This window comes from Cnephaeus nilssonii (assembly GCF_951640355.1).
Source record: "Cnephaeus nilssonii genome assembly, chromosome: 11".
NCBI classification, from domain to species: Eukaryota; Metazoa; Chordata; class Mammalia; order Chiroptera; family Vespertilionidae; genus Cnephaeus; species Cnephaeus nilssonii.
This window is the reverse complement of record NC_137082.1, coordinates 54914646-54935907: the sequence shown is the minus strand read 5'-3', so window position 1 is coordinate 54935907 and position 21262 is coordinate 54914646. Positions and strand designations below refer to the sequence as shown.

General features: G+C 45.6%; 1 pseudogene across 1 annotated transcript; it reads right to left on the bottom strand.

The window, feature by feature from the left end:
* Nucleotides 1-12686: 12686 nt before the first annotated feature.
* Nucleotides 12687-13662, bottom strand: LOC307107287 (GTP-binding nuclear protein Ran-like; annotated as a pseudogene). Its single transcript has one exon. The product of its transcript is annotated as a GTP-binding nuclear protein Ran-like (transcript).
* Between the last annotated feature and the right edge of the window lie 7600 nt (nt 13663-21262).

The following is a 21262-nucleotide window of genomic DNA, read 5'->3' as shown; positions in this document are numbered from 1 at the left end:
TAGAGGCCTAGTGCACTAAATTCGTGCATGGGGGAGGAAGGTGTCCCTCAGCCTGGCCTACACCATCTCCAATCTGGGACATCCCTCTCACAATCTGGAACCGCTGGATCCTAAATGCTCTCCTGCCTGCCTGCCTGCCTGATTGACCCTAACTGCTTCTGCCTGCCAGCCTGATCACCCCCAAACCACTCCCCTGCTGGCCTGATTGCCCCCAACTGCCCTCCCCTGCCAGCCTGATGGCCCACAACTGCCCTCCCCTGCCACAACCTGCCTCCTCCACTGGGCCCTGCCTCTGCTGTGCACATGGTCATCTTGTGACAGCCATCTTGTGACGGTCATCTTGTGACGATGTGAGGGCGTGATGCGTGAGGGCGTGACAACCATGTAGGCAATTATTAGTATAAATATCCCAGGTTTGTTTTGCATGCAGAGAAAGTCTATTTGTGGGTTTGTCAATAGGAACCTAAACTGACTGTAAGTTCAGGAAATTTGGGCTCATCAGAGAGGCTTGGCTTTGGTTTGTGATTCTCAGGAATAATCCCACCTAATAACAGAGTAATATGCAAATTGACTGCACCTTCGCTATGCCTAAGCCACCCCCACCAGCCAAGCCATGCCCACCAGCCAATCAGGAGCAAATATGCAAATAAACCCAACCAAGATGGCTACAGCCACTGAGAGCAGGAGGGAGGCTTGGGTTTCCGCGGTAACAAAAGAAGCCATCCTGTTGCCGGCCTAAGCCTCCACTCAAGGCTACAAAGTTTCAATTATAGAAGGTGAATTAACTCCAACAGAAATTGCTGCTGGCTGCGGAGCGAGCAGCAGGCTTGGCTTTGCTCCAGGCTACAAAGTTTCAATTGTAGAAGGTAAATAAATTCCAGATACCAGGGCCTCCTCTTGGGTCACCAGGGGGCGTGGCCAGCCTGCAAACCACCACAGGCCCCTCGCTCAGGCCGCCCCACACCCCAAGGGAACCCCCACCCTTCAGGGCAAACCAGTCAGCCCCCACCCATGCACCAGGCCTCTATCCTATCTAATAAAAGAGTAATATACAGATTGACCATCACTGCAACACACAATATAGCTGCCCCCATGTGGTCAAAGATCCTGCCCCCATGTGGACACAAGATGGCCACCACAAGATGGCCAGCAGGGGAGGGCAGTTGTGAGGCACCAGGCCTGCAAGGGAGGGCAGTTGGAGGCGATCAACCCTGCAGGGGAGGGCAGTTAGCAGTGACCAGGCCGGCAGAGGAGGGAAGTTGGGGGCAAACAGGCTGGCTGGGGAGCAGTTAGGCATTAATCAGGCTGGCAGTGCAGTGGTTAGGGGGTGATCAGGCTGGCAGGCAGAAGCGGTTAGGGGCAATCAGGAAGGCAGGCAGGTGATCAGTTGGGAGCCAGCAGTCCTGGATTGTGAGTTGGACATCCCTCGAGGGGTCCCAGATTGGAGAGGGTGCAGGCTGGGCTGAGGGACACGCCCCCCTCCATGCACGAATTTCATGCACCGGGCCTCTAGTACCAACTATAAGAAGCCAGGAGGATTTAAAAAAAAAACAATTAAGTTTAAAATGACTTCTGATAGGGTTCCCTAACCCCCAGTGGAACTGGATGGCTCTGAGTTTTAATCCCTTGTGAGTGTTGTGAAATCATCATGCTGTGTGAATAAGTAATCACCTCACCAGGTTTGGGTCACCTTGGTGATAGTTGTGAAACAGCAGCTCATTGTGAGTGCTGGGAGCCTGGCTCCTTCTGCACAGGGTGCAAGTTCTGTTAGACAGACACTGCTCACTCTCTTTGAATGCAAAAGGTCTGTGTGTGATTAAGTGGTCTGGAGGCTCTTGGCAGTGAACTAAAGCAGAAAAAAGCACTTCCGATGATTAGTAAGACAGGTGCGGGCTTCCTCCTCCTTTGTTTGGGCAGCGCAGGTACACTCCTCAAAGCGTAGTTGTCCCTGGTGAGAGTATCCCTCCGGAGAAGACAGGCACTGCATGCAAACCAGGGCCAGGGCCTGATCCCCACTTTTCTACAGGGAAGCACAGTGCAGAGTTCCCCTGCACCCAGGTAACTGCCGTGCACCCCTCTTCTCTCAATTTGATCCCAATGAGTTTGGGTCAGCCCTTCATCCTCTCAGACAGGCACTCCTGGGGAAAGGCCATGTTTGTTTGTCTTTGGTGCAGCCTCTCTCTCTTCCTTTTTTGTCCTTTTGTGGCTTTGGGAACTTTCTCTTCACCCTCAGGCATTTTTCTGTTCTTAGTTCCTTTCACCTCCTCCCATCTAAAAACAGACCTTTGGCAAAAACTCTGATAAGCACATTTGCACTGAGGTGTAAATGGATGATAAAAGATGTGTTTCTTCTCCCAAGAGTATTTGCATTGGAGCAAGGGTATAAATTTCTAAGGGTGGAATTTCAGATCAGCAAGCCAGGTGGGAGAGGGGCTGAGGAGTGAGGAATTTTCCGGAGGCCCCCATAGTCCTGCTCCCCAAGGAAAGCACCCCAAAAAGGTAGCCAGTAGCTCGTAAAGGGAGGCCCGGGCTGCTGGCCCTGGTAGAGGCTAATCCCAGGACCAAGTCTCTGGCCTTGCTCCCTGACTGGAGTTTGAAATCATGGGGCCCCGTCTGAAAATCTTGAGTAAGACTCTTGCTTATCCCAGAGGAATGTTTGGAAACACTATGAATATTACATTTGTGGTAAATGTTTCATTATCTTGCTGTTGACTTCAGCTGATGTGATAGACACCTTTTACCTTTAAGGATGCCTGAACTTGCCCTTTTGTGAAACATCCAAAGTTCCCACATAAAGGTTAGCTCCTGCTGACAGAAACCATTTAGTCTCCCCATTCCTCAGCTTGTCTAAACAGAAGTGTTTTCGATATTCGAGCGCTGACCCCTGGGTGAATGAAAAATTGGGAAGTCCACAGTGAAATTCCTCTGAGCTTGGAGCACACATTCGTGAGCACGTCACTGCAGCATGGGATCCCTGGGGCTGATGTTGGGACAGGGAACCCCAACCCCAAGGAAAAGCCTGCCCCTCCTCTAGGGTTCTCTGGACCCACAAGGCAGGCCCTGCTGCAAGCTCGATACGTGACAGCTCTCAACACAACTCCTACCCCATTTAAAAAATCATTGAGCGCCATGTGACTAAAAGCAAAATGTATTGATCAACATTATTTTTCCCCTTCAAAGACAATTCACATCTTAGAGAGTGATAAAACAGAATTTGCTTCTGTTTTATCCTAGTAAGTTGAAAATTCACTGTGCATTTCCCCTCCTCTGATGTTTACGTGTGCTAAATAACCAGTCAGACTTACCCTGTACGAATGGTGTACTTCCCTGTTTCCTTTATCAACCTGAGCTCCTGAATTTTTCGTATCTTTGGGTGGGGGGGTGGGGGGCACTGTCTGAATCTTATGCATCTTTTTTTTTCTCACCAGGGCCTTGTATATAATGAGTTCTCATGAAAAAAATTGTAAGGTGGAAATATGAATAGAGATATGTATTCTTACCAGATTTTTATAAGCCAGATCATTCATTTCTTGGCTGTTTTGTCTACAGCACTCTAAGCATCCTATACAGCCATAATAATACTGTTTATACTGCAACACAGATGAAGCTCAGAAACATTATGCTGAGTGAAAGAAGCCAGTCATAAAGGACCACATAGTGTATGGTTCCATTTATTTAAAATGTCCAGGACAGGCAAATTTACAGGGACAGAAAATAGATTCTTTGTTGCCTAGAGTTGAGGGGAATATGAGAAACGAGGGTAATTGCTAAAGGGTATGAAGTTTCTTTTTGGGGTGATGAAAAACGTTCTAAAATTATACTATGGGGATGGTTGCACAACTCTGTAAATGTACACTAAATGGTATATTTTTCATGTTATGGTATACAAATTGCATATCAATAAAGCTGTTAAAAAAGTAGGGTTGGACCCTTATTTTTTACAAATGTGGGAAAAAGAAGAATGAATCTTAGAATTTTACAGACACAGTAAGAAAGAAGTGGTATTCTTTGGGGATGAAAAGGAAATTGAGGGAAGTGGGGAGAAATGAAAATTGAAGCCAAGGAGCTTATGGATATGCCCTAGGTGATCCCCACCCCCATGACCCAACTTGTGTAACTCCCTCCTCTTGAGAGTGAGTGAGACCCAGGACTTGCTTCTACCCAATAGAATATGACAAAGGTAGTGGGATGTCATTCCCACAACTATGTTTTGCTTTGAAAGATGGCACCTCAGCAGATTCAAGGGAGAGTTTCCTGTTGGCCTTGAAGAGGCTAGCTGTTCTGAATGTGGGCTTCCTGTGGAGAGAGCCACATGGATGAGAACTGTGGGGACCTCTAGGACCTGGGCGTGGTGTCCAGCCACTATCCAGTAAGAAGCCAGAGGTCTTCAGTCCTACAACCACAGGGAACTGAATTCTGCCCACAACCACAGGAGTTCAGAAGAGGACTCTGAGCTCCAGAAGGAACGCAACCTGGCTAACTTTGCAGCCTTGTGTGACCTTGAGCAGGGGACCCAGTTCGGCTGTGCCTGAACTCCTGCACTACAGTAACTGTTCAATAATAAATGCGTGTTGTTTTAAGCCACTACATTTTTATACAGCAATAGAAAGTTAAGACAGAGCTAATGTAGAAAGAAAAAGTGATTTTGAGGATCATTTTACTTGAAGGGCTTCTGGAAGAGGAAACTTGGGGTAATGACAAACCTGGGTTAGGATGGGCCTTGCTGTTGACATTTGCAAAAGCAGTTAAGATGAGCAAAGGTCAAATAAATCAAAGAATATGGGCTCCTGTCCACTCAGATTTTTCCTTGAAGGTCTCACTCTACAGAAGAGCTGCTTGGCAAAGCAGAATATTAAAGTATTGACTATCATTTTATTAATGATAACAATGTATATATATATATATATATATATATATATATATATATATATATATATATATATTCAACATATTATTGGGCTAAGCCCTTTAAATGCATATTTTATTATTTCCCTTTTAGAAAGAAAACATAAAAAATAATAAATAAATAAATTATAAATTTTAAAAAAAGAAAGAAAACATAAGATAGATTCCAGCTCTGAATTTGGATTGCCAGGTTTCAAGTTCTGACTCTCAATTAACCAACCACATGACCTTCATCAGCCAGTCACTTAATACACTTTCCTCTCAGTCTGCACATTTGTAAAAACAGGTTTAGTAAAAGTGTCTACCTCATAGAGTTGATGTGACGATTAAATGAAACAATTCATGGACAACTTCTAGAACAGCAGCTGCCACATGGTGACTGCTCAGTAAGCACTAATTGTTACTATTATTGCTACTGCTTTTTATTGTTATAGTGCATGGTAATTAAGTGTACCCCTCTGCCGCTTATTCAGTGGGAAGTTACTTTTTGTAAAATGGGAATGAAAACAATACCTTCCTTGTAGGATTTTTGTGAGGACTAAATGAGATGATGCCTGTGTCACACTGCTATGTGCAGAGGTCTGACAGATGGGACAGTCTTCATTCCCTTCTCTCAGGGTGGAGATGTGCCTCCTGGAAAGAGGTTGGGTGCCAAGTAGGGCATTATAACCTCTTCTAAATTATTAGTATTCAGCAGTTTTGTCTGATAGCACAGTAACCAACATATGCTAATTCTCAGTGAGTGCTAGTTACTGTTACTACTGAGTATAATAATTACAACAATGCCATCAAGTAGGCTTCTTTATTATACCTGTTTTATGTTTGCAGAAACTAAGGCTTAGAGAAGACAACTTGCCCAATGCCAAACAGAGTCAGAATTGAAAGGCAGATCTGCCTGATCCCCAAAGCAAAAATATTTCAGGAAAGCATGTTTTGCACAGACTACACAGGGCAAAGACCCTTCATAGAGGTTAAAGTGAAGAACATACGTAGAGATGGAAGTTAGGGGGAAATAGGTAAAGAAGGATGGTCAGTAAATGTAGTAATAACAGGGAAGAGAAGAACACATAGGAGAAATAAAATTTCTGGTTTCTTAGCCCATTGCCCTAAGAAACTTGAAATTCCACTGATACATTTTACAAATAATTGTGATTTTTTTATAACAAAATAGTGACCCTGGGTTAGAAGTTCTCATTTCCAGGCTCAAGGGTCAAATGCTGGATAAGCAAGTGCTTCCATGTCAGATTTCCGTGGGCCATGATCTGCGACAGACGTGATTACAAAACCTCACCATCTGGCTGGAGTTAGTTGAGAGGCAGGAATCAATTGGTCTCTTTCTCCAGCTAAAAGAAGGAAGACAACAAGCAGTTGGATGACGGTGTGCCAGGGCCACACATTCTGGCGGTACTAGCTTGTATCCTGGCTTGATTGACTCTATTGAAATCCCAAGGCCTCCCCTGACAGTATTCTCTACAGCCCAAGTATTAGCATCGCACTGGATTGACCTTTGGGGCCACCCCAGACGTTGCCAGCTGACTACAGTTTTATTTGGGCAACAAAGTTACCACCCTAGGGCTGGCTGAGTAGCCAACCTAGCCAGAGGACTTTTGTAGTATGAGATAGACATGTTGGCATTTCCCGGACAACCACGATGATGGCGATGGCAAGGGCAGTGGTGACGGTGATGGTGATGATGATGATAGTTACCATTTATTGACTTAAATGAGGCATTGTGGAACATTTTCATGGGTGTTAGAGCATGGATTTTGACTCTACATTGCTTAGGCTTAAGTTCCAGGTCTGCTACTTACCAGCTGTGTGACTTTGGGAAAGTTACTTAACCTATTTCATTTTTTTTTTTTTTACCTGTAAAGTGGAGATTATTACAGTACCTACATCATAGAGTTAGTACAAGGATTACATTGTTATAGGCCATGCAAACACACACTCATAAATATATATACAGACACACATATTATATTTATGTATATAGTTATATATTCCTGTGTGTGGTTGTGTATATGTAATTACATAATATATACAGCTCTTACTGTGCTAATAATTAGGGCATTCTTTAGCATGAAGTGTCATGATAAATGCTTTAAAGATATGATCTCACTTAATCTTTACAATGGCCCTGTGAGGTGTCACTTTTTCCATTTTACAGATGAGGAAACTGAGGTGGAGAGGTGAAGTGACATGCTACAGGTCACATCCTGATGGAGCCAGGATTTAAACCCTGGTCTGTCTGACTTCAAAGCCTGACATATACAAGAACGATTTACGCCATCTCCCTAGAGACTGAAGCAAAGGGAAACCTACCCACAAATATCACAATGCCTATATTTCTCTAAGATATCCTAATTCATCTGCCAGAACAGAGATTTAACTAGAGCTCTCTATGAACCATACAAATATCTGTACAGTTTTAGCATAAAATAATTTATAGCCACTCTAGTAAAAACCAGAATGTTACACATGATACCTAAAACGGGTGTGACTGGATAAATGGATTTTACAACCCACAGAAAAGGAAGGTGAGTCTGCTGAGGAGAGAGGATTCATCTACATAAGAATTTTTCTGTTTTATTTTTTCTCCAAACTTACCATACAGGAATAGTGAACATTTTATTGGGCTGTAGCCAGAGCGGAACAAAGAATCTGAATTAAGAATTGTGCTTTCCCACCCTAACTGCACTTAGTTATCCAGAGGGTGGCATTTGGGGCTACAAGATTTAATTCATTCAGAAGAGAAATTGGCACCTGCAGGGCCAGATGTATATTAGGTGCTGAGGGATCAAAGATAAACATAGTCAAGGGCCCTCAAGTAAAGGGCAGCGTGTCCGATGGATGGGCCCTGTGTGTGAAGCATAGCCGTCTAGGAGTGTGAGGCAGAGGATGTGTCTCCCCGAAAGCTTCATGATGGAAGTGAGCGGAATTCATGGAGGAATGGGGACTCACCAGGCACAGAAGAAGTAGGAAAAACTACATTTGCAAAGGTATGGAGATATGAATGAGGCTACATGATCAGGAAACAGAAGGAAGTTTGGTCCGGCCAAAGCAAAGAGTGAAGAGCAAAGGAGGAGGTGAGTTGTGGTGGAATACATAGCTGATAAGGTCAATGGGGGTCAGACTGAAAAGGACCTTGAATTCGTTTCCGGGAGTGTGGACTGTAGTTTTGGGAGATGGTGTGGTGGACAGGCAGTGACATGGCTGTTTCCATATTAGACCTTGTGAAGGTTGGAAGTGGGCAGGACTATTGGGAGAGCAACCAGAAAGGAGGTAATTACAGCAGTTATGACCAGAGATGATAAAAGATTGACTTACGGAAGTAGTGGTGGGATGAGAAGAGTGAGAGGATGGGAGAGCGGGTGTTAGTATTGAAGCAACAGGACTCACTCTCAATTCAGATGGGAAAGTTGAGGAGGGAAGACATTCAGGGTGAATCTGAGATTTCTACTTTGGACAACCAGATACTTGACTAGGCAGGAAATACAAAAAGAGCAATGGCAGAAAGAACATGAAATACTGAGTTCTAGAGGGCTGCAGGCGAATGAGCAACTCCGCAGGGTATGTTGTACTGATTTTTATTTCAGAGGGTAGGCAATCAATAAATTGTTTTTGAGTTTGCTGGACTCTCGTTTGGGGAATCAGTTTAGAGATGGGAAGGTAGTGTTAGGGCCCAGGAGACAGGTGAGAAGCAGAGACCCAGAGTTGGGGTCACTAGGATAAGTGTTGTAGCTGAAGCCATAGGAAGAGGAGCTGGACCAGGGACAATACTGTGAACGGGAGCACCCCACGCTGGAGGGAGAGGAGCTGGGGAAGTAGACCTACACAAGTGGTGGCAATAGGCATGAAAAGAGGAGAAACAAGTCAATTCAAGTCAAGACAGTAGAGTCAAGAAGAGAGTGGTGGGTAGTGTCAGATGCCACCAAGCGGCCACCTTGGAAAGGCCTGAGAATCAGCACTGGGTTTTCTCATTAGCAGTTCTTGGAGAAGCCAGCAGAGCATCTATTATTGAAGTCTCACCACAGGAGGTGAAAGTGTGGATGGGAGGATGTTAGGATCAAAGGAGGTAACTTATGTGAAAGGGCGGTTATTATTGTCCAAGGGTTGGTACCAATGTTGGGAGTCCAGAGCTACTACATCCACTTACAAGGCCATCTACAGAATCCTGTCACCAAATCCTAGAACCTGGGGAAAGATTTTGATTATGCCGATGTTGTTTATGGTGTTGATGCTGATGGCTTGTGGGACCATATGGAAGAGGAAACTTTTGAAGAAATGTAAGGAAGTGTTTGGTGAAAAGGAGGGGAAAAAAAATCTCAGCCAAGAGGACAGCCAACAGAAAGGGCTGGAGACAGCAGTGAGCAAGGCAGGTGGGAGGGGAGGTGTGGGCTCGCTTGTCTGCAGTGAGTGTCTGATAGGAGGCGTAATGGCACTGAAAGTTCATGACTAAGTCCTCAGTCAGATCTGACCTGCAAGGCCAGTGCGGGCCACGCAGTGGGAGCCGCGGTAGGTTTCTGAGAAATAGAGTGACATTAGCAGTGCAGCACAGTATATGCAGCGTCAGGGTCCAAGGCCAGAGTGTCAGAAATGACCTCCGTGTTCTCTGCTTGCTTGGTCAAACACAGTCTGAAAGGGAAATGACTGTGTTTGTTCTTGTCCCAAAACACTGCAGAAAGTGCTTTGGTGTGGGTGGCTGACACCACACTCAATTGCACATGCAAATACAGTAATTACGCCTGAAAAATTGGAGGTCAGCTGGAGGCCAGTGGAAGATTTGGCCCCTCTGCTTCCAGATTTTGAAATAGCAGTTTATACACAACTCACTGTCTTCCGCCAAGACCTCGTTACACACTTTTGCCAGGATCTCATTTTACAATTTTTATTCTTTTAAAGAGAAATCCCCACGCAATGGCCAGCTAAGTGATTTCCCCCAAAATGTGGGTTGTCACAGCCCCCCGCCCTCTCCCAGGCCAGCTCCCTGAACCTGCTGAATTCCTGGACCCTGGGTCTCAGGGCCACAAAGAAAACGCTTGTGCCGACGACGCCGGGCTTTTCTTAGGAGAAACATTTTGGGAGAGGAGGATATAATAGAGTCCTGAATATAATATGACACAACAATCTTAAATATTCCAGACAGGAAAAGTTTTTTGTCAAAGCCTCTGACAGTTTAAACTTTAAAGCTCCAGCAAAACTTTTAAACTTTTAAACTTTGAACCTGTTTGAACCTCTCGTGATTTATGAATTATTAAATGTACCACTGAAAATCAAGGACTTTTTCTTTAACGAGTAAAGCTTTCTGCTTAAAAGCACTGAGAAGAGGGTGGCTGCGGGGAGTGCAGGAGAGGGTGTGGGGCTCTGGTTGGACGGGCACTGCTCTTGCTTGTGTAAACCCCAAATCTGCGGAATAATTAGGAGACAAAAGACCCCAACCAAGGGCTACAACAGGAAAAAGGAGCGATCAAAAGTAAAATGTAAACGATCTGAAATTAGTTGTATGAGTATATCTAATAAGAGTTGAGCTAATATATATTATATATGTATAAAATATATAATATAAATTTTATATATTGGTGGTAAAATATACATAACATTAAAGTTATCATTTTAACCATTTTAAGTATACAGTTCAGTGGCATTAAGTGCATTCACAGTGTGTGCAACCATTACCATTTAACACTAACTCCCCATTCCTTCCTCCCAACCCCTGATAATCTCCATCTATTAATCTGATTATCCCAGTTACCTCATATAAGTAATATATATATATGTGTATATATATATATATATATATATATATATATATATATATGTATATGTGGGTGTATATATATAATATAACATATATATGTATATAAATTACACATATATACACACAAATATTATAGGATTCCATTTATATGAGATACTTGGAATAGACAAATAATATGCATGTATTCTTTAATGACATTCATAATAGAGCAACAAGCATGAGGAGGATATTAGGCAAAGAAAAACCTGAGGTGTTCCATGCATTTCAGACAGAATTGAAAGGTAAGCAAAGTGAGTGCAGCTAGAAAAAGAAGTTGGTTGTAACTTATGCTTCCTGGAGGGCACAATCAATCCTAGGAGCTCCGAGTCCCTGCTGCCATCAGACCTGCCTTTCGGACTCCAGGGGGCTGGGCAGGGGGCATCTGGGCTGGAGGCTGACAGAACCAGGGAGCGGTGTGCAGTGAGCACACACATGCTGGGAAGCCCTGAAGCCTGAGTGACCTAAGTTCTGACACCCCACCCTGGAGCTCAGGTATGTGGGACGAGGTCACTTGCTCATGTCTCCCAGCACAAACATTTTGTTACTTTCTGTTAGTGGGTTTCATGGGTTTAGTAACCAGTTCATAGAAACACCCCTCACCTCACAGCATCAAGTGTAAACTCCTCATACATCTTAGCAGCACGTGGGTGAGCAGCAGCAAATTTAGGACTTGCCTAAAGAGTAGGTAATTCTCCACGAGCTGCACTTTTATACTTTTGACCTGGGGAAAGGTGTAATGGCACCTGGGAGGTGCCGCCCAACAGCTGGTTGACAAGTGAGCAGGGATTAGTTCCTTTAATAACTTCCATTGTTACCAAAGTGAGGCGGGGCCCTCGAAAGTCTGGGGCAAGGATAGGTATGTTTTAAGAGGAAGAAAGGAGGGAAGGCAGGGCTGTTTAAGTGGGTGGCTGCCTCCACATGGCACAAGGACACAAGGTCCCTGGGAGGGTGGAGGGAGGGACCCCAAAAGGGGAAGGGTGGAGCAGCAGCAGACAGCTTGTGTCACAATTTGCCAAGCGTTGTCCCTCGCTTTACCTCTTGGAGAAAGCTGTGCTCATGCTTTTGGTTTGGGGAGGGTGAACCAATTTGTCCAGAAGTTGCTTAAGTTATCATTGGACCTATGAAGTTCCCCGACCTGGGTAAGCACGCACACTCTTAATGACAGACAGCTGCCATGTCTGGGCTGGGATTTTGGCAATAGCCAGAAAGGCAGGAGGGGAACTGGGCTGGGGTGGGGTTACTGCTCCTCCTATTGCATCATTTATCAGAGGGTAGAGACTGACTAGCAGCTGGGGGAGTTGATCCCCAGTCTCAGAAAACCGTACTGGAGCTGTGTGAATGCCTTCTGCTCAGCGTAGTGAGGGGCAGGGTGGGGGCAGGGCCCCTCGGCTGGGAACCCACTGTGTCCCAGGATGGATGCTCAGGAGGGAGCTCACTTCTTCTACCTCGAATGCATTGTGCGTGGATCCACATTCTCAGGGAGGTTCAGCTCCATGATGGATCTCTCAAGGATCTTTGTGCCCAGGACAGCACACCAGGTCCTGGGTCTAGTGGGTGGCCCCACTGGGTGGATGTCCCTGAGATATGTCTTACAGGCTGTTGCTTAACTCTGTCCTCACCCCAGGAAAGAATCACCCACTGTTCACCAGTTGCCAGAGAGCGCTGTGACTCCTTCCCCTTCTCTGACCCCGTCAGAGACCACGGTCACAGGACGCTGAGAGAATAAGAACAAGATAAAAATGAGGGCAAGATACTCCAGGAAACTGAGTGGAACTTGAGCAGCCTGAACATTTAAATATGGAAACTTGGCTCCAGCTTAATGTCAGCAGGGGTAACAACCCGAGCATCTGAACTGAGAGAGAGGAAAGGGGAAAGGCGCGCTGAGGTCAGGCAAAGGGGTAGGAGCCATAGTCACTGTATCACCACTTAGTGACTGCTTTATCTAAACCTTCTCCTTTATTTTTATTTTTTTAGGTAATTGAAATACAACTTTATTCGGATTCTAAATGACAAGGAATGGGAATGACAGTGACAAACAAGGTTTCAGTGCTGAGTGTTGTGATGTGCCTGTTAGCAGTCTTATATTTGCAACTCAATAAGGAAACAACCGCATTCCGAAACAGCCAAATAAATATGCAGGTCCCAAAAGGGCAGGTACTTTTTAACTGCCACATTCACTCCAAAGCCCATTCATCTCCTTCAGCATCCCAAAGATCAGGCACAGGCTCCGCTTGGCTGTATAATGAAGTGGCAGATGCTCTGCACCACGGACACCACGGGACAGTCGCCTATAAAACTAGACCTCTGATGCTGGGCTCCAGCTTCCCTTTCTCACAGGTCGTCATCCCAGCCGAGTGAGTGGTGGTCTGAGCAACCTCTAGATCGTGCTCACACTGTGCTGCCAAAGCGGGATCCCGGACAACCTCTGCTGGGGCAAGCTCAGGCATGGCGACAAACTCCAAGTTAGGGTTTCCAATTAGTTTTCTAGCCACGCCAGAGGAAGGGCTTTTCAAAGTTGTAGTTACTTTTTGGCAGAATGTCATATATTGAAGATTCTTCTTTCTGTGGAAGACAATTGATTTTGCTTAACTTTCCTGTCCTTAGTGTCCACGTGCTGCCATACAACATGATGGGACGTTTTCACACACTCATACCAGTTCTCTATGTCAGTTAAGCACATTCTTGTCAGTAACTCTTGAAGTTACATCAAACATTGTAATGGCACAGTGGGCTTGGATGTGACAGCCATCTCACCAACCTTCTGACCAGCTGTATCCCATATATGGAAGTTAATAGGTCCTCTGCTGGTGAGGAACATAAGGGGATGGACCTCAACACCCAAGGTAGCTACATACTTCTTAAATTCACCCATCAGGTGACATTTCACAGATGTAGTTTTTCCAGTCCCGCCGTCACCAATCAACACAAGTTTGAACTTGGGGCTCTCCTTGGGCAGCCATTGTGATGTTACTTCCAGAAGTGTTTCTGGGCCCGTCTGACTCTTAAATCTTCTCTTTTAATCTTGGAGGAATTCTGAAGCCAGACTGCCTGGGTTTGAATTCTGGTTTCATCACTTACTTCCTATGTGACTTAGGCAACTGTCTTAAATACTTGCTGATTCAATTTCCTTGATTGTGAAATAAAGATAATGATAATAATACCTAGCTCACAGGGTTGTTCTGAGGATTGACTGAGATAATATTTGTAAGTCTCTTAGAACAGTGCCTGGAACATAGTAAATGCCATCTAAGTGGTGGAGATTGTTATATATATCCACACTGGTGGAGATATATACAGTGGTGGGAAAAAGTAGATTTACAGTGGTGGGAAAAAGTAGGTTTACAGTTGTTTGTTTAGAAAATACTAAAATAATTAATAAATATTAATACAAGAATGAACTGTGTTTTGCATGCTCACAACTGTAAACCTACTTTTGCCAATGCCTGTACATATCTCTTTCAGTGTGGAGAATAAAGAAACTGAAGCTCAGAGAGGATAGTAATTTACCAGAGGTTGCCCAGCCCAGATTTGAACCTAGGACTATTTCACAGTTTCACTTGTGGTCACCTTAGGTAGCAGGACAGAATGTTTTCAGAAATGCGATCTTTTCACCGAGATATAATGGGTGATGATGATGATGATGATATGATGATGATAAATACTTCTATTGTGCTAATGTTTTATATATATTATTTAATTTAATTCTTATAATGGTCCTTTTTGTTATATATCACCCCCATGTACTGGATTGAATGGTGTCCCTCTGAAACTCTTGTCTAGTTAGAAACTCAAAATGTGACCTTAATTGGAATAAAGGGTCTTTGCAGCTGTAATTAGTTAGGATGAGGTCAGACTGGATCATTGTGGGCCCTATGAGAGGTGTTCTTATAAGAAGGCCATGAGGAGACACAGAGACACAGGGAGACGGCCAGGTGAGACAGAGACAGAGATTGGAATGAAACAGTTACAAGCCAGAGAACACCGAGGGACGTCTGCAGCCACCAGGAACTCCAAGAGGCAGCGATGTTCTTTCCCCAGAGGCTGCAGAGGGAGCATCGCCCTGCTGACCACCACCTTCCAGCCTCCAGAACTTTAACCTTCAGAACGACGAGAGGACAGATTTCAGTTACCGTAAGGCACCCAGCTTGTGGTCTTCTGTTGTACTCCAGTTGACATTTGAGAAGCGGGGGCTCGGGCAGGCTAAGGCATTTGCCTCAGTGGCAGCAGACCTGGGACTTGAACTTGGGTTATCTGACACCCTACACCAGTGATGGGCAACCTTTTGAGCTTGGTGTGTCAAACTTCGCCAAAAAACTGAGCATAACTCGGGTAGTGTGTCATTTTGAGGAAAAAACATTATTTTGCAAATGTTTCATCCTTAGGAGCAGCAAATGTTTCATCCTCGGCATGCAGCCGCCTCAGCGGCCGCGTGTCACCAGAAAAGGCTACGCGTGTCAGTGCTGACACGCGTGTCATAGGTTCGCCATCACTGCCCTACACTGTGCTCTGATCTCCAGCGAGTACCAGAGTTGCCACGGCATCTGGTCAGCGTTAGGGCTGTCCTGTGCACTCTGCCCAGGACCATCAGGTCCAGTCTCTCCTGAATCGGACCCTGTGGTCCAGACACAGTGAACCATGTGCTGCTCAGTGTGTCATGAGGGAGGGACTTGAAACAGTAGCCATATCTCCCACATTTGGGGGCGGAGAGGAATACCCACCAAAACCTTTGGCGAATACCCTTTGGTTATTAACAAGTTTTCTTTAAGTATAAGCAACATAGACAATTATTTCAAAATAATAAAAACTTTGGCCTCTGGAGAATTACTTTATATTACACCTCTCTAGTGCACAGAATCACATTAGTGATCATTCTTGGCTCATGTCACGCTGTCTTCAGTTCACACACAGCTCTGTTGCTTATTTAGTCCCATGAAGCTGCCAATGAACCCCAGAACTATTGACAGTAACTCACAGCAACCTATATTCTCATCCCTCCTCCTCTCTCCCCTTCTTATATATAACAACCCAAACAACCCTCTTGAATTTTGTCTTTATCATTTCTTTGAAAAATAAATGTGCTTTCCAGATGTGTGCCCACAAGGACCTATGTGGTCTGGCTGTTTCTTTGACCTTGACTCCAGTGTATTCATCCTGGCTTGGTAACTGGTGGGTCCTGGTCTCAGCAGTCAGAAAGACTCATTGAGTAACATTTCCTGGGCCCTTGTCTGTGCCAGGAACCATGCGCCAGCTGACTCCCTCCTCCCGTGGTTTCACTCCCTTGTCCTCTTCCCTGGCCTCACCAGCAGATATGGCTGCAGACCCACCTATTGGAGACAGAGGCACAACTTGTGGAGAAAAGAGGGGAGGGCTGATCATGAAGCATAACTGACCAGAGTACTGCGTGAATGGAGGCCGAGTGCCAGATTCAGTTTCTTAGGAGATCCATTAGGTCATTTGATAGCTCCTTTAGCTCTCAGGTGTCCTTGCTATTTGTAAGATCACACTTCTTTTTAGAAGGGACCCAAACAAAGGCTTAATCTCATGGCATTTTTACGCAAACAGGGGCTTTTGTTCCAAGGCCTTCTGCATGCAAATAATAATTACAAAGCAGTTAAACAAATCTCCTTGTAACCCACTGAGACCGGGGCCTGTGTCTGTAAATTTTGCAAAGGAACAGGGGCCCAGAGGAAATGCTTTGTGGGGAGATTCTGGTTAGGCTTTTTTTCGCTAGTGGATAATACCTGATTTAAATGTCACCTTTTCCAAGCAGAGTTAATGCTGGGGACCATGAGGAAGAGGGGATAAGGTGCGGAAATGGTAGTTAGGGGAAAAGGGACTTTGTTCAAAATCGTTGCTTTTTGTGGGAGGGGAGGAAGCGGGAAAATGCGTCCTCAGCTGATTCACTGAGAAAACTGACATCTGGTGCTTTCCCTCCTGATCACTGACATTCTCCTCCCGGAATAAACACAGAGAAGGAAACACAAGTGGAAAGGAGACTTCTAAGTAAGTCCAGTAAGTTGTTTCTCCAGCCAGAGACTAGCCTAGAGCCAGCACACTTCAAAGATAACACAATCTCCTGTCAGCTGCAGAACTTCTCTTGGTCGAGGTAAAATACTACATGGAGGGATGAGGAAAAAGTGTTGGAAATAGAAGGTGATAACACGAAGCCAAGGGAGCGGAGAGGAGGAAAGATACTCCAGCAGGGAGACGTGCTCGGGGAGCCGGGGGACCATTTTGGCCTGAACCTAGAAGGTAAAAATGTCATAACAGGCAAGCAGATGTCTTCTGGCTGAGAGATCAAAGCTGTTACATTTGGAATGTTGTCACGAGCCATTTTTAAAAGGCGGCCATCCTCCAAATGGATGCGCAGTAACCGGTGAATTATCAAAATCCATGAATTATCACAGCCTTTATTCCTTTTCCTGGGAGATTAATAATGGTTGGGGCAAGAATCAAGGCCAAAGGGATCTGAGGCTCATAGGCAAGGAGTCCCCGGGGCTTCCCAATGGAACCTCGGCGGTTATATATTGGACATGACTAGTGGTATTTGGAAGGGTAACGCTTACTCAGTACTAGCTCTGTACACGCCGAGTCTGCAGATCAAAGGATGGAGGACGGGGGCTTCCTGCCAACAAAGTAGCCCATAAAATGCTTTATTAAGCGCAGAGAAATGAGCTTTGGCAAGAGCACACTCTTACACGTGCAGGGAAAGTGATCAAGGTAAAGAAGCCAGTAAAAATCTGCAGAAGCCAGAACTGTGGACATTTTCCAACCTAGAAGAAAAGAAAGAGCAGTCATCCTTGTGACAACCATAATCAGGTGGCGTTTGCCGCAATGAGGGATCATGGCATTAGGCCATTTCCTCGGGGAAAGTTGGTTGCAGTTTGGGAAGTTTTGGCTTTTCTGGCACCTCTTCCGGAACAGTGGAGTCCATGATGGATTTGGAACCACTGAAGCCTGGTGGCAGCACCATGATTAGGGAACAACTCAGAGGTGGGTGGGAAGGGCTGGGTCCCCAAGGAGGCATTGCAGTCCTTGCCTTGACCTACTCCCTCCCCTCCCCTATCCGTTCTAGTTTTTTGGACAACCAAAACCAATTTTCTGCCTAAGTCTCAGTGACGGACTGAAGGTGTTACCTGTTTGGGGTTAGGAGAGTTTAAATGATTTTCATTGCATCTGTCCAAGTCTTACTGTATGAGTGTCCAAGTGATGGATGGGCCAGTACCTTTTGGAGGATGGAAACTTGGTGTGGGAAGTGTAAGATAGGAATTTAGGGAACTAATGAAGCTGAAGTGCTTTTGAGAAACAAAATCAACCCAAAAGGTATGTTTAAAGAAAAGAAAGAATCCCACCTCTTACAAGGCATTACAATGGTTCTCTGGCATGGTTTATGAAGGCCCTCCTGGTGTTTGCCCGCCTGCCTCCAGCGTCCTGCTGTAGCCCCACCCTGTAGTACAGGTCAATGTGCAATTCCTCAAGTGCTCTGTAGGAGGCAGACTTTCAGAGGGTCCCCAAGGATTCCTACCTTTTGGCAGTCCTGTCCCTTGGGAATCCCCTCATTTTGAGTGCAGCTGACCTAGCAACTTGCTTCCAAGTAGTAGAATTGACAAAGGTGATGGGATAGCAGTTTTGTCTTGCTAGCAGACTATTGTCTTCCTGGCTTGCATGCTTCAATAAGGCAAGTGGAGAGGACCACTTGGCAGGGAACTAAAGGCAGCCTCCCGCCAAGAGCCAGCTAGGAACTAAGGTCCTCAGTCTACCAACCAGCCCTCAAAGAGTGAAACTTGCCAACAACCATGTGATCTTGGAAATGGAACCTCTCATTTGAACCTTAAGATGAGCATTCTTTTCTTCCTTCCTTCCTTCCTTCCTTCCTTCCCTCCTTCCTCCCTTCCTTCCTTCCTTCCTTCCTTCCTTCCTTCCTTCCTTCCTTCCTTCCTTCCTTCCTTTCTTTCTTTCTTTCTTTCTTTCTTTCTTTCTTTCTTTCTTTCTTTCTTTCTTTCTTTCTCGACTCACATAATTAGATTGGGCTCTCCCAGCTAATTCAGGAAACTTTTCCCATCTCAAGGTCCTTAACATATCTTCAAAGTCTTTCTGGGGATGTGGATGTGGACATATTCAGGGGCCATTTTTTTTCTGACAAACACAAGAGAATGTACACAACTATGGTCAATGTTATGAGATGTTCAAATAAAGAACCAAGGAGGAGAGAGAGGCCACTTTGAATTGAGGCAGGGAGCAGAGAAGGCAGGGGGGAAAAAGGACCCATCGGGTCAGTTAGCTATTTTTGACCACACAGCTTTTTATAGCTGGTGAACAGACAGTGGGCGTGGGCAGGTGAGATCCAGACATCCATTTCCTCATTTACACTGGATTAAAAAATCTTTTCTTAGCCATTATTACCTTTCACTTCACTCATGGGCAGTGACTTCATGGGCTCCAGGCAGGATCTTTTGGTTTTAAACCCAAGGAGTTGTGGTCTGGTGGGATGACCTCTTATATCTTGATGAATACCTTTTAGAAATCAGGTGAGCTTCTTAATTTTATCTCTTAATTGGAGGTTTTTCTGGGTCCTTTCAGGAATTTCTCCTAGTTTTCCAGCTTCTTCAAACAACTGTTTATTAATTCTGCTTATAAAGCAGCATCTGTATGTATATATGTATGTATGTTTGTATCTACCTAGCCATCTATTTATCTATCTATATATCTAATCTATCATCTACTTCTTTTACCACCACTCATACCCTTACCCCGATCACATTTTCTAGTTTACTTGTTTCCCAGGAGTCTCTAAAAATGTATTTCTAAAGCCTGCTTTACTTTTTGCCAACTCTTTCTGGACTAGGAGACAGGAATTCCCTCATGGCAGACAAATTTGAAAAGTGACCATTTCCTTCCACTCCTGTTATTGACCACATCTTCCAGGCGAGTCTGAGAGACTTACCCTTTATCCAGAGTCCCCATTAATGCCAGATCCAGAATGAGGAGCTAGTGTCTCCGACTCCAAGCTTGTGTCTCTTCAACACTCTGCAGAGCTCACCCCACTGCTCCCAACAGGCGCTTCTGCACCAGGACACCACACACACACACACACACACACACACGCACACACACGCACACACACACACGCCTCTTTAAAAAAAATGCAGTAGGTAAAAGTTCCATGTAGAATGCTGGCCATGCCACATGACCATACCTGATTAAGTGCCTATGGCTGACAATCAGAAACTGAGAGGAGGAAGAAGCCAGGCCGGTGGGGCCAGGCTGGGAAGACTTTGTGGAGGAGGAGGGAAAAAAATGAGTGAGAAACAGGAGTTATTGCGTAATTTGGCTCACGCATGGAGTTGCATATATCACAGTTCTTCAGCACAGGCTGAGAGCCCCCAGGGGTGACTTTCAATTTGATCCGCAGTCTCCGGATGTTGGGGGCCGTGTTGCCTGTGTGGTGAACTCTACCCCTCCGCTGGCTGTCCAGGGACACGTGCGTTGGCGGGCCGCGTGAGGTCCTTTGGAAAGCCCCGACTGGTTGCCAGATAGTCTGAGAATTCCAACTCCTATTATTATGTTCAGAGTTGATACCTGTGGCAATAGCGGTCCATCCCACTGGGCATTAAATGCAATGTAAATATCGAGGTACCTTCCAGCTCCTGACTGCTTCTGTCTCTCCCTGAGGCTGAGACCGCACACCTGTCCGCACACCTGTCCACACATAGGCGGGACCACCATTGTCTTGCTCAGATGCTGAGTCTGCATTTGTCTTTCAGTTTGAGAACAGAATGAGTTCCTGTTTTTAGGTTTGCATGGGAATGTCCGAGGGAGCGGGGAGAAAATGAATCAGTCAGCAATGTTTTCTGGTAGCAGCCCTCTCAGCCCATATGGAGCAAAAGTGGAGAAACGGGAGGCAGAGCTATCTCAGCCCCTCCATGAGACACCGGTGACTCTGAGGCCCTCCTTAGAGCACCTTGGCAATTAGGGACAGTGGGAAATCAAATCATTCTTGTCAGGCAGACATTCTTTGCCTGTGATAGGCAAAGAGGAAGGATAAGAGAGGAAGAGATGAGAGGACGCATTGTCTTCCGAAAACAGTGCATACCATCAGCAAGGCCCCATGGGAGCTGACCACAGGCATTGGGCGGGACAGGAGGTGACCCAGTGGGCCGGGGGGCTCCAGCTATAGGTGATGGGAAGAAGCCCGATAGGTCAGATGGAGAATGTGGGAGCAGGAGACTAGAGGCAGGCCAAGCAATCTGTCCCCACCAGAGAGAGCAGGAAACGTGGTGCAGGGAGGTGGGCAGAGCAGAGGCAGGGCCGGGGGCGAGGGAAGAGACCCTGCTGGGGGCGGTGTGGTCTGTGGAGGGGTCACGAAGCCTTCAGTCAGTTACTGGATCCAGCTGCTGGGATGAAATCAGGGGCAAGACTCTCAGGGCCTGTATTTTGCAAGAAATGAGGTGCCAGGCAGGTGATTCAGTCATGGAGAGGCAGCATGACATATTAGAGAGTGGATCAATTGCCCATTATACTTCTTTTTAGCTGAGTGAGCTTGAGCAAATTACTTAGCCT